Source organism: Oxyura jamaicensis, chromosome 12 (genome assembly GCF_011077185.1).
Source record: "Oxyura jamaicensis isolate SHBP4307 breed ruddy duck chromosome 12, BPBGC_Ojam_1.0, whole genome shotgun sequence".
Lineage (NCBI taxonomy): Eukaryota > Metazoa > Chordata > Aves > Anseriformes > Anatidae > Oxyura > Oxyura jamaicensis.
In genome coordinates this window covers 7,218,072-7,239,120 of record NC_048904.1, presented here as the reverse complement: position 1 = coordinate 7,239,120, position 21,049 = coordinate 7,218,072, and the positions used below count along the sequence as shown (strand labels likewise).

General features: G+C 45.9%; 2 long non-coding RNA genes across 2 annotated transcripts in view; both read right to left on the bottom strand.

Annotated features, from left to right (window-relative positions):
• Positions 1-243: 243 nt before the first annotated feature.
• LOC118173156 overlaps positions 244-21,049 on the bottom strand; it is a 192,705-nt gene continuing 171,899 nt past the window's right edge. The window contains exon 6 of the long non-coding RNA XR_004754062.1: positions 244-1,182. This is a non-coding gene — a long non-coding RNA (uncharacterized LOC118173156). The remainder of the gene's footprint in view (positions 1,183-21,049) is intronic.
• LOC118173157 lies at positions 3,634-19,737 on the bottom strand. The gene is made up of 3 exons (XR_004754064.1): positions 19,629-19,737; positions 6,887-7,011; positions 3,634-4,345 (listed from the first exon to the last, which is right to left on the bottom strand). It is a non-coding gene; the product is annotated as an uncharacterized LOC118173157 (long non-coding RNA).

Sequence of the window (21,049 nt, the reverse complement as noted above, 5' to 3'; positions counted from 1 at the left end):
TCTTGGAAAGTCACCCTCAGTGTCTGGGCAAAGCACGGCTGATGCCAGCGAGACAGCTGGGCAGCAACACTTGCACAGAGTGGGGTTATCTGGGAAGCCCCTACTAGGTTTCCTCTTGAAGTGGGAACGCCATCTGGGCAATTACATCAAATTCATCTCAGCAATTAAATGCAACTTCACTCACACAGCAGATGCATTTGTGTTGGTTCATCTACACGTAGCCCAAGACGTCACTGAGGATGCTGTGCTGGTTGCACACCCTTCAGCTGCTCACAGGGTACGGGGTGGCAGCTGGAAGGGACTGTCACTGCCAGTGGGGGGACAGCACATATCTTCGTTATGGAGCCAGGCTCTTCATGAGGGAAGAGCGTTTATTTGGGGTTGATGGAGGAAAGATGTGCAAATGGCATGAGTTTGCTAGCTCTGACACTATGCAGCCCATGCAACACAGCGCTAGATTACAGTCACATGCACACGGAGTCTCCTCTGGAACAGCAGGAGAATGAAACCTCCTCAGCCTCCTTTGGAGGCCACACGGGCTTCTGTGCATCTATGGACATCCGTGTAACAACAGCCTCTTGCACAACTCAGCCTCAGTTCCTTCCCTTGCTGTTGAAACCACCGCAGAAATCCCAATGGGAAAATCTTCTGGGATGTGACCGCTCATGAGACAACAATCCTGCCTGCTTTGGCCAGGCCGGGAGGTACTGCTGCTGGCAAGGATGCTCTGGCCAAGCAGAGTGAGGAAACACCTATGAAATAAACCTCTTTTGTGGTGTCACATTAAAAAGTCACTTATGTTATCTGTTGTGTGACATGCTCAAAACCTACCACAGATGACTAAGCAGCTGGGAGTTACTGGATCACAGATCGTATAATCCTTCTTGTACTTGGCAGCGTGACTTGTTATGATTCATAATTTCCAGGCATATTAGGATTCACAAAGGAATGTAACAGAAATCCTCAATTTTGCAACAGGAATCCTCATGTGTTTAGATCCTCGCACACAATTTTGGTTTAAAGACCTCAGGTTTGGGTTTTCTTGCATTCCCCTCTCATGCAGAGTCCCCATGGAGAGGCAAGGAAGCTGAAGAGAGGTTGTGAGTGCAGCACCCTTCTCCCGAGCAGGAGAGGTGCCGCCCAGGCTGCAGGTTCTCGTGCTGGGTGGTGAGGGCAGGAAGCCTGGAAGGGGGTGCATAAGAAGGAGATGTTGTTAGTGTTGAGGGATGGAGAAATGGCAGAGGAGAAGCAACAAACTGCTCTACCTCCACTGCAGCTGGCTTTGGGCTGGAGGTGAGTCACAATGATGACATTTGATTTTAAGTGATAGCCAGCACAGAAATGCCATATTTCACTGCTTCCCAGGCCAGGCTTGGCAAGACACTGGAAGCATTGCAACCCACGTGGAGCCCAGAGCCCGTATTCCTCTGCTTTCTTTACATTTCTCTTTTTGCCACCCTAAGAGAGATTGATAAGTCTCTAATATAAAGCGGAGGCAACTCAGAGGTCAGGGATCATAGAATTATAGAAGCATGCAGGTTGGAAAAGACCTCTAAGATCATCTAATCCAACCTTTAACCTAGTACTAAAGTCCACCACTAAACCACGTTACTAAGTTTCTAAACGTTTCTTGAAAACTACCACGGATGGTGACTCAAACATTTCCCTGGGCAGCCTATTCCAATGCTGCACCACCCCTTCAGTGAAGAAATTTCTCCTAATATCCAACCTAAACCACCCCTGGTGCAATTTGAGGCCACTTCCCCTCATCACTTGGTGCCTGGGAGAAGAGCCCGATCCCCAACTCACTACAGCCTCCTCCAAGGCAATTGGAGAGTGTGATAGTGTCTCCCCTGAGCCTCCTCTAAGCTAAACAACCCCAGCTCCCTCAGCTGCTCCTCAGAAGTCTTGTTCTCTAGACCCTTCACCAGCTTCACTGCTCTTCTCTGGACATGTTCCAGCACCTCAACATCCTTCTGGTAGTGAGGGGCCCAAAAGCAATCACAGCATTCGAAGAATGGCCTTACAAGAGCTCGGTACAGAGGGACAATCACTTCCCTAGTCCTGCTGTTTCTGACACAAGCCAGGATGCTGTTGGCCTTCTTGGCCACCTGAGCACGCTGCTGGCTCATATTCAGCCAGCTGTTGACCAATACCCCCAGGTCCCTTTACGCTGGGCATCTTTCCAGCCACTCTGCCCCCAGCCTGTAGCATTGCATGGGGTTGTTGTGCCCCAAGCACAAGACCCAGCATGTCCACCCAGGGTAGTCTAGGGAAGAAGAGCTCCAACCTCACTGCCTTCTCTGACAATGGTCTAACCTTCTAAACTAAGCTCTGAGGTAGTCATCTACAACAGTTCCTGAGTCTCCCAAATCCAAACAAGGTGGCATAGCCACTGCTTTCCAAAGCTCACCGAGCCTTGCACACACCTCAACCTGGATCCAATACTGATCCCAAAAGGGAAGCAGCAGCAAAGCTGGGGAGATGATGGCCTCATGCCCATCCATCCTGATGTCATTACACATTTTTCTTTTGAGAGGCACCAGTGTTGCCAAGCCCATGGGTATAAAATCCCATTTAATATTTCATTTTAATCAATTGCTTTTGGTAAGTGCCTGTTGAGGAATTCATGGCAGCATTTTCTCTTTGACACATAGATAGTTTCAATTATGAAAGATGGCTAAAAATAAAAGGAAATTATACTGTTCAGACATCTCTGGAGGTGGAGACAGGAGGGGGAGCTGTCAAGGAGAGCCAGGGAAGAGATTTTGTTAGATGTAAAGAAAAGCTACTTATTTTTACTGAAAGAAAATGTCAAGAGGAAGCCTGACTTGAGTATTTGGAATCTGCTACTCACCTTCTCTATTAATAATTTAGCCTCAACTATGCGGGGTCTGAGCCAGAGTAGCAGAGTTTAAAGTCACGACAATCTCTTTCTCTGACTGCAGCTGGTTGGACCACCCTCCTGAATCTCTCAGTTTTACACAGGGAAACAAAACAAAAAAAAAGAAACAAACAGTATATATATATATTCATGAAGAAGCCCAGAATTTGACACTATGAACAATCTTTTGGGACTTCATTTATGTATTTATTTGGTGGGAGAGGCTCAGGCTAGTAACTCAGGGCTCATTATGCCCTCAGTGAGTCTACAGGATGTCCTGATTTTGGAATTACGTTTACATTTTGTATCTGAAATGACCTGGATGAGAGCAGGGCTTGGACCTTCAAGCTTTTATGGATGGAGAGAGTTATTTCTCTGGAATTTCCCTGGAATTTCTCTGTTATTTCTAAGCAGCCATAGCAGGCTGCTTAGATTCTCCTATAGACCACAGTCGGACCCGGCTCAGCAGCTGCACATCTGCTAGGCTGCAGTAAGCATCTCTGTGCATACTTGTAGACATTAGCAATATTTCCGAGCTTCCACCTCTTTTAATGACGGCAATATAATCTGCATCACCAGGGGTTCCCCTCGAGCTAAGGGCTCACACCCCAGCTCCTCATGCTAATGTAGTGGACCCAAGCTCTGTCTGAGAATACAGCTAGACCCATGTGAAGGAACACGGCCTTGGGCAGTGGTCACCTTTCTGGGCAGGTCCTCAGTGGGAAGACATCCTGCCCACACCATGAAGGCCCGTGATGTAAAGAGACAGGGGTGTGTTCATTTGCTTAATGAAAGCTGAAATCAGTTCAAGCAGCCTGATGCAGCCTGGCTTCAGAGCGTGTTCTAAGCAGCCTTAAATAAGCAAGTGCTTTCAACACAAACCGGCTTCCTCCAAGGAAGTACTACACAGGTGTCAATTTGCCAAACAAAATATGGACAACCTCCCAGAAATCAATGTTTACAGGAAATTTCAGACACACATTTTCATCATCCCTTTAATTAAATAATGCATGCTCACTCAATTCAACAAGCTTCTATCTTTAATATAAATCCGGTTTAGTAACAAAAATAGAGAGGAGACATCAAGTTGATAGGGAATATTGGAGTTTGGGAAGTGAAATGAGGAATATCCTCCAGACAGACTGCAGGCTGTCACTGCTGAGTGTCACAGAGCCATCAATGTGGTACGTATGACAATAAGAGGTGACACGCAGAGCCCTCACCAATTGCACTGTCACTCGGACTGTGCTGGGAGCAAACCATGCTCTGCCCCACCCCGTACTGAGCTCCAACCTGATTTAAGTTCCTAACTGAAAACACATATAATGTACTGAGTGCTTCTGACCTTCTCTGAGGCCTCAGGTAGAACGTAAGGGCGAGAAGGGGGGAGCTGGGAGAAGTCACTCTGCAGATGTAGAAGATCCACGGGTTATATCTGTTGTCCACTGCAAATCAAAGACACTGGAAGAAGATTAAAGTCATAAAAGGGCACAGTCTTGCTTTGTAAATGAGAGCTGAAAAGCCTCTAGACCTTTTTCCCCTCCAGAGCACCTGTTTTTCCAAGTCTTTAGCGAAGCACTCTGCTCTGATTGGACTGGGCTGTATTTTCTGAGCCACGTGTACTAATTTTAAATGATCAAACCCTCAACTAGCTGCATTCTTTGTTGCATTTTAAGCAGCCATTTTAAGTTAAAAATATTGTACATGTTTGGTGCATTTGGAAACATTCCTACGTTATCCCAAGTGGAGCAGCACCTTCAGCACAGTGTGCTTTCTGCAAAACCACCACTAACTACTGAAAAGGTGCAGGCGGTCTCTGGTACAGCCTTGCATTAGCAGGTGTGCTGAGCCCTGGGAGCGTGGTGTGCTATTGCACACACTTCAACCCTGTGCAGTTGGTGTGTGCAGCCTTGTGCTTTTGTTGTTGTGTTTATAACACACCGCAGAGGAAGACTGCAGAGTGGTTTCAAGGCAGGCATCTTCTCATTGCACACGAGCAGCTTTTTATCAGAACTATTCCTTGCACTGGAAGTTTGCTTATAAGGGCTCCCTTCCCTCATGAGCTGCAGAAAAACGTTGCCCCGAGAGGCTACGGAAAATAGGAACCGTAATGAAGCTGGATAGCAAGGGAGAGATGTTCTGCAGGAGCTGCAATATAACTGGGCTCATGATCAACAGTGACTTCCAGAGAAGAATTCAAACCTCCTGTGACAAGTGCATTATTTTCCACTATTCTTCAGCAAACTTGTCATCTCCCTGCCAGATCTAAAGGATAACGCTTCAGACACACATGCTTCATCTGCAGTCTTGCCTGGCAAGTCACAAAAAGCCTGGCACAAAGTACAATTGGGAAGAAGCTTTGTAAAAAGCCACAGGAAATGACACAGCATGGCACAAGAGTGCCTGGGGAGTTCTGCATGCCCTGCGTGGCAGTCCTGGGTGCAATAAGCTGGCAAAGCTGCAGTTATTTGATACACACATGCCCATCTAGCTCCTGCACAACCAAAAGCAATATGTGGGTTTGCCCTGGCTTTAGAGGGATGGCACTGGCTTCTCAGAGCATGCTAGACTGGGATTTTCCTCCCAAAGGAACCCAAATCCCTTTAGAGCCCATTCACCCTGCATCAGTCTTGAATAAACACTTTAGACCTTGGGGAAGCACTGAAGTACAGTAATACTGAAGACAGAAGATAAATCGTCCTAGAGATGAGAACTGTGTGTGTCACATCTAAATGAGCTGCTGAAGACTGTTTCCCATATTTCATGTGCCTTTTCCATGCAGCGAACAGGGAGCTCATTTCTTCACTCAGTGGATGCCAGCCTCTAGCTGGGAGAAACCATTTAACTTTAAGAGCACAGCACTGCATTAACAGATGAGCTATCAGAAGACACTGGTTTGTGTGCTTAGTTTGCTTTATTGAGGCAGCAGTTGGGATGTGCTCATCTCAGGAGTGTTGCTGGATCTCACTTGATCCTCAAAGGACCAATAATGCTGCTGCTTCAGGCTGGAGCTGACTAGCAATCAGCACTGGGGTACAGCAGAGAGTAACTGGCTGCTGGAGGGGCTCTTTGCTCACAAAACCCTAAAGAGAAGATGTCATATTTGTATGCTACCAGTTCCATTAAAGCTAGCTGTGACAGCAGGATTCCCATCTTCTTGCTTTCCACTTTTTCTCTTACCATTCTTTTTTTTTTTTTTTACCTTCCCAATTAGACAACTGTAACATCACCAGAACTATTTTCACCAGCTATGTGCAACCTCAGCAACAACTACTTGGAGTCAGAGATGTCTTTAGGTACATTTCAGGATGAAGAGCATGGGGGAGGCCAGCCAGCATTACAAGACACGTAACAAGGAACGGGGCAAAAATTGCCAGGTTTAAGCTAGCCCTTTGTGGGATACGCGTGGGATACGTCAGGAGGAAGGTCTGCTGAACTTGCAGGGGAGGCAGCTCAGTGGTGGCTTAGCTCTGGCAGAGCTGTACCTGCCTCCTGGGACAGACATAGGAGCTTATCTCCAGCAAAGAACATATTGAGAACAAAGAACAAAATGTCTGGTGGAAATAAGAGGGTAGAGAAGACACAACAGAACATGACAGCTTGCTCCAGATCCATCAGCTAAGGATCCTGGAAAAAGAGGGTCTAGAAAGGATGCAGTAAGGTTGCACAGTGTATAGTAATTGGTGTGTTTTGTTCAGCACTGAACTGAGCAGAGCACAGGGGGTTCCTGGCTGGTGGTGCTGTGGGGCTTGAGCCAGCCTTCAAAGAACATCCCCTAGAAGAACACAGAGAGCAAGATGAAATTGCCATTCATGCTTATTAGAGCTGCTCAATGAATGAGGAATTCAATTAAGAAAATGTTTCACTGCAGGAAGCTCAAAACCTAAGATTATCATTATTGTAGACAAAGGAAACATTTTAATGATTATCATTATTGTAGACAAAGGAAACATTTTAATGTATTAATTTTTTTAATGACATCACTGCAGACAATGCACTTACTCTTGAAGCACACGCACCAGTAAGGACACCAGTCCTCAGCCATGGGGAGTGGTGGCAGAAGGTTCTCTGTGGGACACAGACCTCTGGAGTACACCAAGCCTGGATGACAGCTCCTGAACTGTTGTCTGGAAGAGAAGACAGCACCAGATGCATGTATCTGACCTTTAGTCTTTGCTTCTGACAAGCTCTGTGTCTTTTCACATCAAGAGTCTGACCTAGATGGAGGTCAGGGAACCTCCCTCAGAGCCCCATGCCAGGGCATGGATTCAGTGCCAACATCTTCCTGTGCTTCCTGTGGTCTATTTGCACAGCGACCAGCAGAGATGATCCAGGAGGCATGGGGGGGCGTCCCCTTTGCTGCCTCTGTGCCCAGGAAATGAAGCAACAACTCAGCACAAAGCAAAAGGTGTTCCCAGGCATCTCCCCAAAATAAGTCTGGATGGGGGAGGTGAGCTTTTTTTTCAAGGAAGAGACATCACATGGAAAACCAGGAATAGAATAAATCGCAGGGGAAGGAGAGGAGGAGGAAATAGCTTACAGACCTTTTGCATTTTCCAAACCCTGTGTCACTGTTTTAATTAATATGCCACTGTTTTAATTAATAATTCTGTCACCCCTTCTGCAGCTCACGCAAAGGAGCACAAGGAGGATGTATTCCAGGCACGCAGGTACCCAGGGAAATGAAGTGATCGCTTTAATGTTTCAAGCTTCATTATGAGGCTCTAGCTCTTACTCAAAAGTTGTTCTCTGCTAGGAATTATCCAAACTGCTACCTCAGGAGGTCACTTTGAAGCTGGGCAGAAATAGTACTTAAAATTAAAAACAAAAACAAATCTGTTGTTTGGAGGTTAATTAAAATAAACGCACAAACACAATCCCTGGCAATAACATTTCCATGCAAGGCTGCTTTGTCACTCACTTCTTCCATTGAGCCTGCTTCCCTTTCTGTCTGGAGTTCCTGCAAATTCATGTCCTTCTATCCTGATTAGAATCACAGAATCATAGAATATCCCAAGTTGGAAGGGACACATAAGGATCATTGAGTCCAACTCCTGGCACCACACAGGTCTACCCAAAAACCCAGACCACATGACTAAGAGCACAGTCCAAACACTTTTTAAACTCCAACAGGCTCGGTGTCATGACTATGTCCCCCGGGAGCCTGTTCCAGTGTGCGACCACCCTCTCAGTGAAGAACCTCTTCCTGATGTCCAGCATGAACCTCCCCTGTCACAGCTTAACACCATTCCCTCAGGTCCTATCGCTAGTCACTGAAGAGAACGGATTGGTGCCTGTCCCTCCACTCCCCTCGTGAGGAAGCTGTAGACCATGATGAGGTCTTCCCTCAGCCTCCTCTTCTCCAGGCTGAACAGGCCCAGTGACCTCAGCTGCTCCTCATACGTCTTCCCCTCTAGGCCCTTCACCATCTTCGTACCCCTCCTCTGGAGGCTCTCCATCAGTTTTGCATCCTTTTTGTACTGTGGTGCCCAGAACTGCACACAGTGCTCGAGGTGAGGCCGCGCAGAGCAGAGCAGAGCGGGACAATCCCCTCGACCGACTGGCGATGCTGTGCTTGATGCACCCCAGGGTACGGTGCAAGAAGATAATTCATTTTTTTACTCATTTTCTTTTTTCTTGTCCTTAGTGGGCATCAGGTGGTAACTGCCCCAACAGGACTGTGCACATCAAAGGAGAACAGGTCAGAAAAGAGTCAGTAAGGAGACAGGGGTACTCAATATGATTAATCTGGATGACCGAAGGAATACAGGGCAGCAGATCCTCCTCTCTCTCATGCAAATATCCAGTCCAACCTCCACTCTCAGCAATGTCTGGAGGAGGCAGGGACTCTTTCTCCTCTGGGCAAGACAAAGAGTGATTAAAACTACCTGCAAAAACTTCTGTGGAGGCAGCAGGTGCCTTGTAGGAAGTTGCTGATGTAGAGGCATGCAGGCTGTCACTGATCATTGCCTTCCTGTGCAGACAGATCTGATCATAATGCTATCTTTAACTGTACGAAAAAATTAAGGCAAGAGATCAATAGTGCCATAAAGAATTAACAGGGAAAAGAGACAAAAGGACACTGTTCGTCTAGGAAGGTTGCTCCAAAGAGGGACAGAGCTTGCAACAAGGGCTCAGATGGTGGCACATGACATGACAGAGACAAAATTCTCCCAAGCTGTTGTTTACATTTTAATGTGGTTTCACAGCAGGTGAGATTGGATAACTATGCATCCAACGATGGAGGCTGTGCCACTGGAGGAATGGGTTATTTGTTGAGCTTACTGATTTCTCTCTTTCTAGGCCATTCTTACTTGCAGCTCCACCAACTCCTTCTCCCCCACTCTGTGAAAAATGGCCATGTAAAAAATGGACTTGTTTCCCTGCTTTTCATTATATTTCTTGTTGACGTCACTGAAAGACCAAGTCTTTCTTTTCTTTCTTTATTTTTAAAGAAACAAAAAACTCACAAGAAAGAGCTTTTTGAAAATACTGAGCTACCACTGCATCCCAAAGAGAAGGAACAGAGTACCTGATAAAACCAGCAGACCCAGCCTTTCCCCAGGTGCTCTCCCACCCCGACCTGCCTTCCAGCGACCCCAGGACTTGCCCCAGGAGCCGGCAAGCCGGGACCTGCCCCACATGGGGCCATGCTGGAAGAAGCTTTGTGGATGCTCAGATGAGAGGCGCCAGCAGCGTGCGAGCTGCTCATACCAGCCTGCAACGTGCTCTTGAGTGGGCAATTTAAAATGATCAAAAGGATGAGTCAGAGGAAGGATTTCACAACAGATCTGCCCAGGCACGTGGCGTCCAGAGAGAAGCATGTTGGTGTATGACGTGGGGCCAGCAACAGGCCTGGTGAGCTGCTAACTGTTCAGATGCCTCCAAATGGATCCAAACGTTGTCACACAAAAAGCCAAGGGCACCATCCTCCAAAATCAGTGTGGGGAAGCATCAGGAGCTTCTCAGGAAGGGCTTTTTGGGTGCTCCTGTCTGGAGCCAAAAGTTGGCGCCTATGATCCTTGTGGGCCCCTTCCAACACAGAATGTTCTACGATTCTGTGACTTGGGGAAACCGCTAATTGCTTGAGACATGGGGGGAAAAAAAGCACCAGAGGCTGCCCAGAAATAACATCCAGGACAAGTATGGGTGAGGCCAGGAGGGGTCTCGGTAACACAGAGTAAAGAAACCAAGTGGGCAGTGGGCTGGACAGTTTGCCCCATGGAAGACTGCAGTGTGGATTACCACGATCTCAACGAGAAAGGATGAAATGGACTTCAAATCAGCTCAGATGCTGCCATAACTGAGCTACAGAAACACTCTGTGGGTGTTTAGAAGTGTGAGTGCTCATGAACCAGATACAAAAATGAGAAGGCCCAGGAAAATGTAAAAGGAAACACCTGGCTAAAAGAGAACAGGGTATTTCAGAAGGTCTGTTGTGTGGATCACAGTACAACAATCCAACTGCCCTCACACACTCTCTGAAATTGCAGTCTTTGCTGATTTTATTTGGACTGAGCTAGTCCACAAGGACCCAGAGTTTGAAATCAGGATAAAATCCCCCACTGCTTCCAAAGACAAGGAAAACTCAAAAAAGAACAGCACAAGCAAACACAAAACCATTTGCTCTTTCAACACCTACGAGCATATTTTCCTTTTTACGATCCATTTGGAAAACAGTCTTTTCTGAAAAGAACAAATATAATCCTTCAGTCAAGCCCCCCAAGGCATGGCCGTGCTCCCAGAAGCAAATCACCAGCTTCAGATCTGCGTTAACAGTATGAAGCTTTCCGAGGGTGACGTGCACTGCCATGCTCTGAACACACCTTTGGGTAATGTGGTGAGGCAACAGCCTTCCTGAAACTGTGTGCTGCAGCTGAAGCCTGCCTGATCCCACTTGCTTTAACCAACACAACGATGACAGCCCACCACCCCACGCCTACTGTGCTGGAGAAACCCTCCTAAAATGTGGTGCTTGCCTTTTTTTTTTTTTTTTTTTTGACATTGCCAGATGGCTCTTCAGAGCATCCTGGTCTCTCCCTTGTGGATGTTTTTCTGAACAGCCTTTAGTAGTTGCTCCAGTACAAGGTAACTGGTGGAAACTGGGGGCACATCCTTGAAGGATTTCAAGGACAATCAAGGTGTAAACACAAAATAAATGTGGTTCTGTATTAAAAATACAGCTGAAAGGTGCTTCACTTGGCGGGGGGCCTTTTCTGAGCAAAGCTACACTGCTCCATTACTACTGATGCAGTCAGGCAGAACAGTGGCTTCTCATATGGATGGGATCCCATTTGCATTATGATTAAAGCAAGAGAAAATTGTCAGCAAAGTGGAATTAAGAATATTTATGAATCCTATTGGCATGATGTATGTGTCTCCCAAGTAATGGAAACTGAGAAAGAAATTGTGAAATTTCAGAAGTCAGTGGGGGAAAGGAGACAGACTGCAATGCTTTTTTAATGCTTTATACGTGTTTTTTTTCTGTGTGAATTTGATGCTCACAGAAGGCAGTAATCCTAACAGCCATGAAAGAGATGGTGAATATCGCAATGCTTTTTCTAGAAATATCTGACCATCTCAAGATGTCAAAGTACTTTTCAAACTCAGGGCAGTCTTAACTGCATTAGGGCACAAGCAGGAAGAAAACTCAAATACCAAACCCACAACAGATTCAAAAATGCCTGGGTCTTATATCTCTCTTAACGCAGAACATGTATGCACAGTGCTTTAATTTCTATCTGCCAGTATTTCCCAAGGATTTGTAAGCAGAGAGAGCACCATGGCACAGCTCCATGAAGAAACCAAAGAAGAATGCACTTGTTTCCCCCTCTACATGGAGAAGATTTTGAACATAAGAGGTTAGATGGCATTTCCAGTGACCACAGGGGAAAATACAAAACAAAACAATAACATGAGAGAACAGGCATCCACAAGCACTAAAAAGCACACAGAAACTAACAGAGAGCCTGAAATGCAAAAGGAAACTTAACAGAGTATTAACACAGCACTTAATGAAGACTGGTTGGGCAGAGATGCAACCCAGGTGCTCTAGACCAGCTTATTACTCACCTTATTAATTTGCATTGCTTCCTTTATTTGAGAATGATTTATTGTGGTTCAACACCAACCTTTTCTTAATCAACTTCAAATAAGTTGAAATGAGACTGATTTAAAAATTAATAGACATCTATCCACCATTCTGCACCAATGTGACTGGTGTAACCTCACCTCCATTTACACTGGTGGAGCTACGTGTGCTGGCAACCTTTTCAAAACTGAGTTAATATTCCAGAACAAAGCACTTTCAAAGGAGAATTGCACTCCTTCCGATTTCCAGGAGTGCTCAAAACTATATCAGATTTGGCTTTTAAAGCCTCAACGCTCTGGTTAGATTTGTGCATACCAAGGTGCATGCATATTGCTAATTGACTTAGGTAAGCTTCCTCCACAAGCCTCAATGTGTTTTATGAAATCACACACCCTTTTCATTTATGGCCGGTTTCCCAACATGCTGGGCGTACCATGTTGCTTCCATTGTTCTTAACTGGGCTTCCAGAGCTCAGCATTCCCCCATTACATGCCTTAAGGAGCACAAATAACCATTTTCCCCGCAGTTCTGCAGCTCTGATGTAGCTCCTCCAAATTTCTGTTCCTCCTGTGTTTTGTCTCTCAACAGAAGAGGGACACAGGATGGAGAACCAGCATCCAGGAGGCGCTGGTGATGCCACATGGCACCCACCCATGTCCATAAGAGTTGCTTTCACTCTGTGTCAGTGTTTGGCCATGCTGGATCTGCCGGTGAGTATCACAGTCTAGCTACTGCCACCTTTCCCACCCATCACAGCACCACGCCTTTCTGAGGGGCACCACTAGACTGGCATCTAGATCCACTGTGCTTCCCCATGGCCATCAACCAACAAAAGAACAAAGAGTTACATCCCAGTCAAAGTTCCCCCTCATCTCCTGCTGAACCTTTGGCCATTGTGCCCGTCTGTGGGCTTTATAACACGAAAAAGGACTGAGAGGACTGCGTTCAGCTAGAGCACTGGAAATGCAAAGAGGCTGCTTCACTCATTATCCATCACATGGGGTGGCCCAGATGTTTCATCTAAACCAGTTTCCTTTCCCCACATGCTCCTCTGTGAGCTAAAGCTGGCTCCCAAGGAAAGGCTCCCACCTACCTATAACCTCTTTTATGCATATTTTGTCAAAACCCACTCTTTAGCTGTGACATCTGCCCTTGTCTAGCCTCCTTTTGTTTTCAGGTTGCACAGACGCTTCCCTCGCCTTGTGTACCGTGGCAGCTCCCTGCAAACATCTCCAGCACAAGCACGGGGCTGCAGCTGGAGTCATATCTGTTTGGGCTAGGATCCGATTACAGGAAACAGCAGCCTGCCCCGCAGCAATCATTTCCACCTTTGTTAGTTTTTGGCTTCAGCATCTATTTTGATAGATGCCAAGATCTGAAAGCTGTTAGTAAGGAAATGGAGGAGGTGAATGGCTATGCTTTAACCCTTGCTTGGCAGCAACGTTAGGACACGGTGCAGTGCCCCTGCATTGGTGTTAATACATTTCTATAGCAAAAAGAGGAGCGGAGAGGAGCAGAGCGGAGAGGAGGAGTGGAGTGAAGGGGAGAGGACAGGACAGGACGGGACAGGAGAGGACAGGACAGGAGAGGAGGAGGCACTATTTGCACAGAAAAAGCAACCACTGAACTATTCCCCATTGCTAATCTGTGAACATGGGAAGCAGCCAGTGCCCAAGACTCTTCTGCTGAGAGACCCACAAATGAGGTATGGTGGTTTTTGTGGTGAAGGAGCCTCACCAAGCCTGGCTGCTCCCCGTGTGACTCATTTTTGTACACCCCCATTTCTGGACAGGGAGAGTCTGAAAACAGAGCTTTGTGTCCACGCCCAGCAAATATACGCATGCTTTCAAATTCCCTTCACACTTGTCAGAGAAGCATCAAGAAATTTTGGTATTAACCAAATATGGTCCTAAGGGACAAAACAATAATGAGAGGAGCCCAAGGCTTGAAGTTGGGCTTTACCTTTTTGCTGGCATTGCACCAAAAAACATTTCACCCCTAGCATTTCAAAATGCTACCTGATTGCTACAGATAAAGCAGGAACAAAGATGCAAAACTGGTTTAGAATGTACCTGATAATTCCCTTTTAAACTTCCACTTCAGAGCAAAAACTCTCTTGCTTTGAAATAAATCGCTCTGGTCCAGGAGGGGAGAGGTGTAATTCTCTTAATTAAAGTTTGACCTGAAAAAAGGAAACAAATTTCTGTGGATTTACAACCCAAACAGTATTTAATGCTCCTCCCCTTCTCAGGAGCTGGACAAATTCTTCCCTGCACTCAGGGACCATTTTAATTGCTCCTCCTCCAACACATCTCTACTCCATAAAAACCTGAAGAGAAAATATGGAAACAAACTTTCTGATGTAAATAATTGTGTAGTGGGGTTTTTCCTTTGTTCCCAGTTGATATAGTTACAATGCAGTTTGGTACAAAGTTAACCAAGGTAACACTGAAATAGGAAATGAAACCCCAGGACACAAGGTTAAAGATGAAAACCAGGAAAGCAAGGGAAAAATAAAACCAAAAGGAACTCTGCCTAGCAAGGGACATGCAGCAAATTCCCTCCAAATTAATGATGTAAAATGAAGGCAGATTAGGTCATTCACACTATACAGCTTTGTTGGGCCCTTCTCTAGATGAAATACATTGGCTGGAGGGCTTGGTGTATGGGATGGATATTGGGGCTTTCGGAACAGGATTAAGTCACCAAGTTGCCCTTAATTCACTTGCCAGGAACTGGGAATCCTAGGCAGTCTGGCTTCCACGATGTAATGAAAAGGTAAAGAAAGTGTACAGAAAAGCCCAAAGAGGCTGTTAATCTTTGTACCTCACTGGACACTGAGCACAACACTGAAAACATAACAGGAAACTATCCCTCAGCAATAACAAAGCCAGGAAACAAGCAATAAAGCATCCAGCTACTGCCTAATCTAACATGCATGAGACAGCCACCACCTCCTGCAGCAAGTGTGGCAGAAAATGGAGAAGAGCATCTGCCTCTCCTGGGAACCTCTGCTTCACCATCGCTTCCCAAGCTTTGCCATTCCAAAGCCAGAGCAATATGTGTGTGGCCTGCTTAACTGAAGATGGCTGCTGCTGCTTGGGGTACCTGAGACCATCAATGGCACAGGAAAAAGCCTCTCACGGCCTTCCTGGAGAGGAAAACTTCAGAGAAGCCATCTGCTTGACACAGCACGTGTGCATGTCACCTGTCAGCGAGGAATACCAGCTCTGCTCGAATAATTGTCATGAAGCATTGCAAACAAGAACAGGGCTTAGTCACTTGTTCAAGTCTTATCCACATTTGTTTTTACAGATGTGCAGTTCATGGAAATGAGACGATTAGCTCATCAAAGCATCTGTCAAATGGAGAGACAAACCAGCTTTTTGCAAATGCATCCAAGTGACAAGACCTGTCGGATACGGGCTGCGGTGAATCTCTCTGAGTCTTATTTTTGGATCTATTATAATCAGCCTTACCAGCTTATTAGTTATCTCCAACACATCAATGAGGAAGGGAAAGATAAATATATAAAACCTTAAAGCCTTGTCAAACATGGCAATCTGATCTTTTTTTTTTTTTTTTTTTTTTTTTTTTCCCCCATGAAGGATGTATATCCTTGCAATTTTACATCACTTCTTGAGTCAGAGTTGTACAGTTTGGCCTTTGCTCCTGGAAGATTTAAATGGCTTGCCAAACCATTTGAATGGACTACATTTCTTTAGTTTTGGAGTCTCAAATCGAGACACCTTAAAAGGAGTGATTTTCAGACATCCGGTAGTGGGCAAGGTTTGCAAATCAAGAAAAATAGCTTACATGTCTCGTGGCTTTTCTAGATCAGGTGAGAAAGGAGAGTCAGAAATTCAAAAGCTCTCAACTAGGGTTTGAGGGATTCAAATTAAACATCAGCTTCTACCTCAGAGTTCCTGCCCATCTCTGGACAAGCCTCATCTACCCTCTGGAAGATGGAGGGCAGTGCTTCACCTGCTGCACAGTGCCCTCTGAGGACGGTCCCGCTGCCTCAGGTGGGATGCAGTGCAGCGTTTGGCTGGAGCCACGCTGATGACAGGGATATATGGTGGCAATCAAGTACAAAGGGCTGTTTGGTGGCCTTCAGGAGATGAGCCACAGAGCGCACAAAGGGATTTTTTTAATAACGACAGGTGAAAGAGCTGGCACCGAAAGGGAGATTACTCATTTGTTCTCAGACCTTTGTTGTTAATCGCACCACACCTATGATGAGAGCAGCGGAAAGCACTTGGCTTTACCCCATGGCTGGGTTGGTGCCACTCAACGCTCCCTCCTCGTCTGCGAGCAGGATGGTGACGGAGGGGAGCGAGGGCCGAGCGACGCCGCAGCAGGCCTGCACAGCGCGGGCCCAGCCGGCACTCAGCAGGAGGCGGGGAAGCGAGTCCGGCCATGGGGAGATGTAATAATTAGAAATGAATGGAAATGACACTGCCTGGGCATGAAGAGGCCTGTTCATGAGGGGAGAAAGGGGCTATCAAGTAAATCAAGCATTAGCTGCCGGTTCCAACTGGCACAAGAAGAGGCAGTGTTTGGCCTCTGGCAGCCGCAGGCATCAGGCACCAGCGCGGGGAGAGGCTGTGCCACCCCTCGCCGACCTGTGCAGCTGCTGCTCGCCTCCCATCCCTTCACCACATGAGCTTCTCTCCTTGTTTTTGCTAAACAGCTCATTTTCTTCTCTTTTTCTCAGGGAGGAAAAAGAGTCTCATCCCCAGAACGTCTTCGCAGAGGAGGGCTGGTTTTCACCATTTCCCCAGAGCTGGTCAGGGCTAGGAGTTTCAAAGGACTAATTCTTACTCTTGTTGCTTAATTTTCTGCTAAAGAAACACAAAATAATTGTATTTAGGAGGTGCAGATTGGCTAAGAGCCTCTTTTTCTCCTTCACCCACTCATGTCACAGGGGAAAGAAAGCAGCTGCCACACATTTCAGGCCACCACTGATTCATCTTGGCTCATCCGTTGACCAGGTAAAACAGAGTACGTCTCTCATTGCAGCAGAGGTAGATGCCTCCTGGTGATGACCATGACCCTTTAAAATGCCCGCTGTGTCTATCATGCTCAGATGCTTCCTTACTGCAGCCAGCCCAGCCACTGTCCTCCCCAGGATGCTCCAGCAAGGCACAAGCTGGGGTAGCACTGCTTTCCCAATGCTCCGTGTTATCTTCTAAAGCAGAATAGACTATGTGTAGCTTGGATACCTCCCATACGTGTGATTAACAAAGCTTTCTACCCTCTTCTTAATGCTCTGTGCACCTTTCACCACTTCCCTGGTGAGCACTGGATCTCTTGTGTGGCAGGGATGATAGGAAGCCTTTGTAGGCAGTTGGGTAGCCTGTCTGGCCAAAATGGCTCTCCTCCCTCCATCCCTCTTGTCACCCCTATCCCAGTTTCCATTAATTCATTTCCCATTCCTATACCTGAGAGCATGTCTGAGGTGTCCACCTTGCCCTAGGCATATTCTTTCTTCCTGCTGGCAAGCAGACTAGGAACAGCACCTCGCCCAGCAGCTCTCCCCAGCCACCTTCTTCCTGGGATCTTTTGAATCATGAATTTTTGTCAGGACCTGTAGCAACAGATGATTTGGTGCAAGCTTGGGTCTGCGTGGGGCAGACCTAAGAACTATGTGGAGGCTTTGGAAGGTCCCTCCTAATGACTTCACTAGGTGGGACGCAGAGCACTTACAATGTGGGCGCATGGAGAGGGCATGCTGACAGTCACCTTGAGTAACAAAACCCAGCAGCTCAGATCTTCTCATCCTGCTCCAGCTACTTTGTGCCACTCAAACAGCACCAACCCTGGGACTAAATAGACAACTATACTTTCCTTAAACACAGAGGTGTTCATAGCATGCCAAAAGCATGATGGCCTGCTCCTTAAAAAAATAAAATAAATAAATAAAAAAGGAGAAAGAAGAGGAAGATATCCATCAGCTCCTAAACAATACAACCTCCTTATGGGTCAAGCTATTTTCAAGAATGAATTACCTGCCCCTTCCTCTTGAAGCACAACTCAGATACCAACTCGGTTGCTCCCTCATGCTTCACCATCTCCTCCCCAATGCACCTGTGGCTTATACCAGACTTGAGAGATGTCAGCGCTTGTCCTCTCCATAGGAGACTTTGCCCTGAGTTTGCAGCTGATAAAGCCTGATACCAGGCAGGAAGGGGGGTATGCAGGGGATGGAAGAGAGGCCCAGGGGTATTGGTGATGCCAGTTAGCTGCCCTGAAGATCATGTGCTGACCACAACTGACTTAATTGGCAGACAAGACAAATCCCATTTTTATCTCTTTAAACATCCATGTATGACCCAATAATAGTAAGTGAAAGGACAGAAAAATCTAAAGTGTCCAGCAGCTTACTGAGTTCAATGAGAAGCAAGTCAATAGCATACTTTGCATTTTCACCATTTTTTCGCTCATTTCCCTTTTCATCCAATCCACAAAAATGAATGGAAATACTACAGTGACTCTGAGCATCACAATCCTTTTGTAGAAAACACCACATCGGGCCTGCTGTGACATAAAACTGGAGAACCAGTTAATATTGTTTTTCATAAAGTTGGGAGAGCTGGTCCCCAAGGGCACGTACCAAGTCACTTAGCAGCCATCCTGCCATAATAGCATTCAGCTTTCCAATATAAATTTCCCTGGGTTTCCTCCAAAAGTTAATAAGACTAAAGGTGCCTGAAACAAGTTCATTCTATAGAATTTCCCTAACTTGCCATTGCACAGCAGATGTGGGACTGCAGGGCTAAAGCATTTGAGGGTTTATTTGTTACCTAGGTGGTCCGGCCAGTGACTGCTCACACTGCTTCCCTTGCTGGAAGTGTGCACAGCTGGGTGATCTCCAAAGGCAGCAGTGGTACCCCCCAAACATGATTAGCCACACTAGATGAGCAGTGAACCCAGGCCACCCATCCACATCACGCAATTTCCAGTCAACCTTCCATAATGCTGAGAGTAGAAATGCAGTGAGTAGTATGAGTGGTAACAGGCTTGGATTCATCAAAGGAGCCTAAGTGAATATGGCACCTGGTTGCTACCAAAAGTCATCAGGAATTGGGCAACTCATTGCTGTAAGTCAAGTCAGAACCTGCAACCCAGACATTCCCACCATAACCAAGCCAACCCCAAAGGTAACTGCTGAACTTATCACTGTGATTTGGGGATTAAAAATCGATCTTTTACACACAGAATTTGTACCAGTTGTCCAGAAGCAATGTGGTACTCAGAAAGGTCAAACCCAAATGCCTTTCCTTTCCTTATGTCACTTAGTGACTTCTCAAATAGTTATTATCTGCATGAAGATTGTTCTGAGTGGTGTATTGGACAATTATAACTTGTCAGTAATTAGCATAAAATGACGAGGATTTAAAGGCAGGACAACCCATCATAAAGGACTTTTGAGACACAGCTCTTATGCTGGTACTTAACACAGTATTTAAAGAATGATTCATAAACAGCTAGAGGTCAAGCAGCTATTTTGTATAATGGATACAAGAAGGGCTGATAGTATGATTTACAACTCCAAAGAGTTTCTTGCTCTTGAGAAGACAGTCTTTCTCTTTGTCTTAATGATATCCAATTACTTCACCTTTGGAAAAACAAATCTCCTTGCACACACACCTGGCTTTTCATCTGAGCTCTTTAGAAGGTGCTAGGAAGAGAGCAACAAAGACAGCGATTGACCAAATGCTCCGGGCCCCTTCTGTGCATCTCCTTCATTAGAAGACATTTGAAAAGAAGAGGAATAATTTTACTTTACTTGAGGGGGTCTGCATAAGACTTCAGAAGAGGTGTTACTTCTTGAAGATGTGCCTGTGGATATAATCCTTCAGTCACATTCTCTCCATTCTGAGTTTGACAGCAAGTGGGTTTGTTTGTCATCTGTCACATTGGGCCATCAGGTGATTTTCCTCCATGGTTGATTCTGAAATTTGGACCCCATCCCCTCCCATGCGAGGGTTTTCCATGCTGTTTTATGCAGAGACAGTGGAGCTCAGCAGCATGGGGACTTGCTCTGTTCTCTGTAAAGACTCAAGATAATTAATCTTGCTACTGTCATGTAGGTAAGTATACAAAACCTGATACAACAGCCTAGAAGCAGCCAAGTGATCCCAGGTGTCCTCAACCCCATTTGCCATTGATGAAATCTACTGGCTAAAGCTCCCCAGTTCCATTTCAACACCAAATTTCTGCCAAATCTCCAATGTCTACTTCTTCTTGGACTATGATGCAATCCTTCCTTAGACTTACAAACCCATTTCCTTCTCAGTTGCAAGGGATTAAATTTCTTTCAGAATCAGCAGAAGCAGTCTGTGCTCTTACAAATAATGGATTGGTATTAGGGCAAATACATCTCTGATCTCATTCATCATTTGCTTCAGTCCTCTGGGTAAAATAGACAATATATCAGTCTTTTGACAGTCAGCACAGACTTCTTAATGTGTTGGAGGAAAAAGCTTTGGCATCTGGTGTAGCCACTGCAGCTCCAGCAGTGCGGGAACATGGGGTGTTGAGGACAAAATTCCTGGATGCCAGCAATCCAGTTATAATGACCTGTGATGGCTTTCACTGAATGTATAACAGTGGAGGCCCTGCAAAAGTATTCATTTTCACGTGGCTTCTTACCAGTAATCTTCCTGAGAAACCCGAGGCTTCTTTGCTGCAGGTTCATTTGTATCAGCCTGCTTCTCTGAATAACTTTCCTTCTCACGTCTCATCTGTGAAGTGGTGCAAAAGGGTATTAAATAAGCTATCATCTCAGTTAGTGATAATGAGAAAATTGAAACAAGCTGTTCCATAAATGTGATCATCATCTAGTAAATTAAACGAGACATTCAAAGTGTCCACCCAGCAATGGTCAAGGAACTTCTCTTACTCAGCATTTCTTTTATCTTTGAGAGAGAAGAAATGATCAAGTCTCCCACAAACCATAGACTTCAATGGACACACTGTCATTAAAATCATCTGGCTTTCCACACTTGCTGCAATGGACCCAGCACAGTAACTACTGGCCATTCAAAGCTGGAGGAATTCATCTCTGG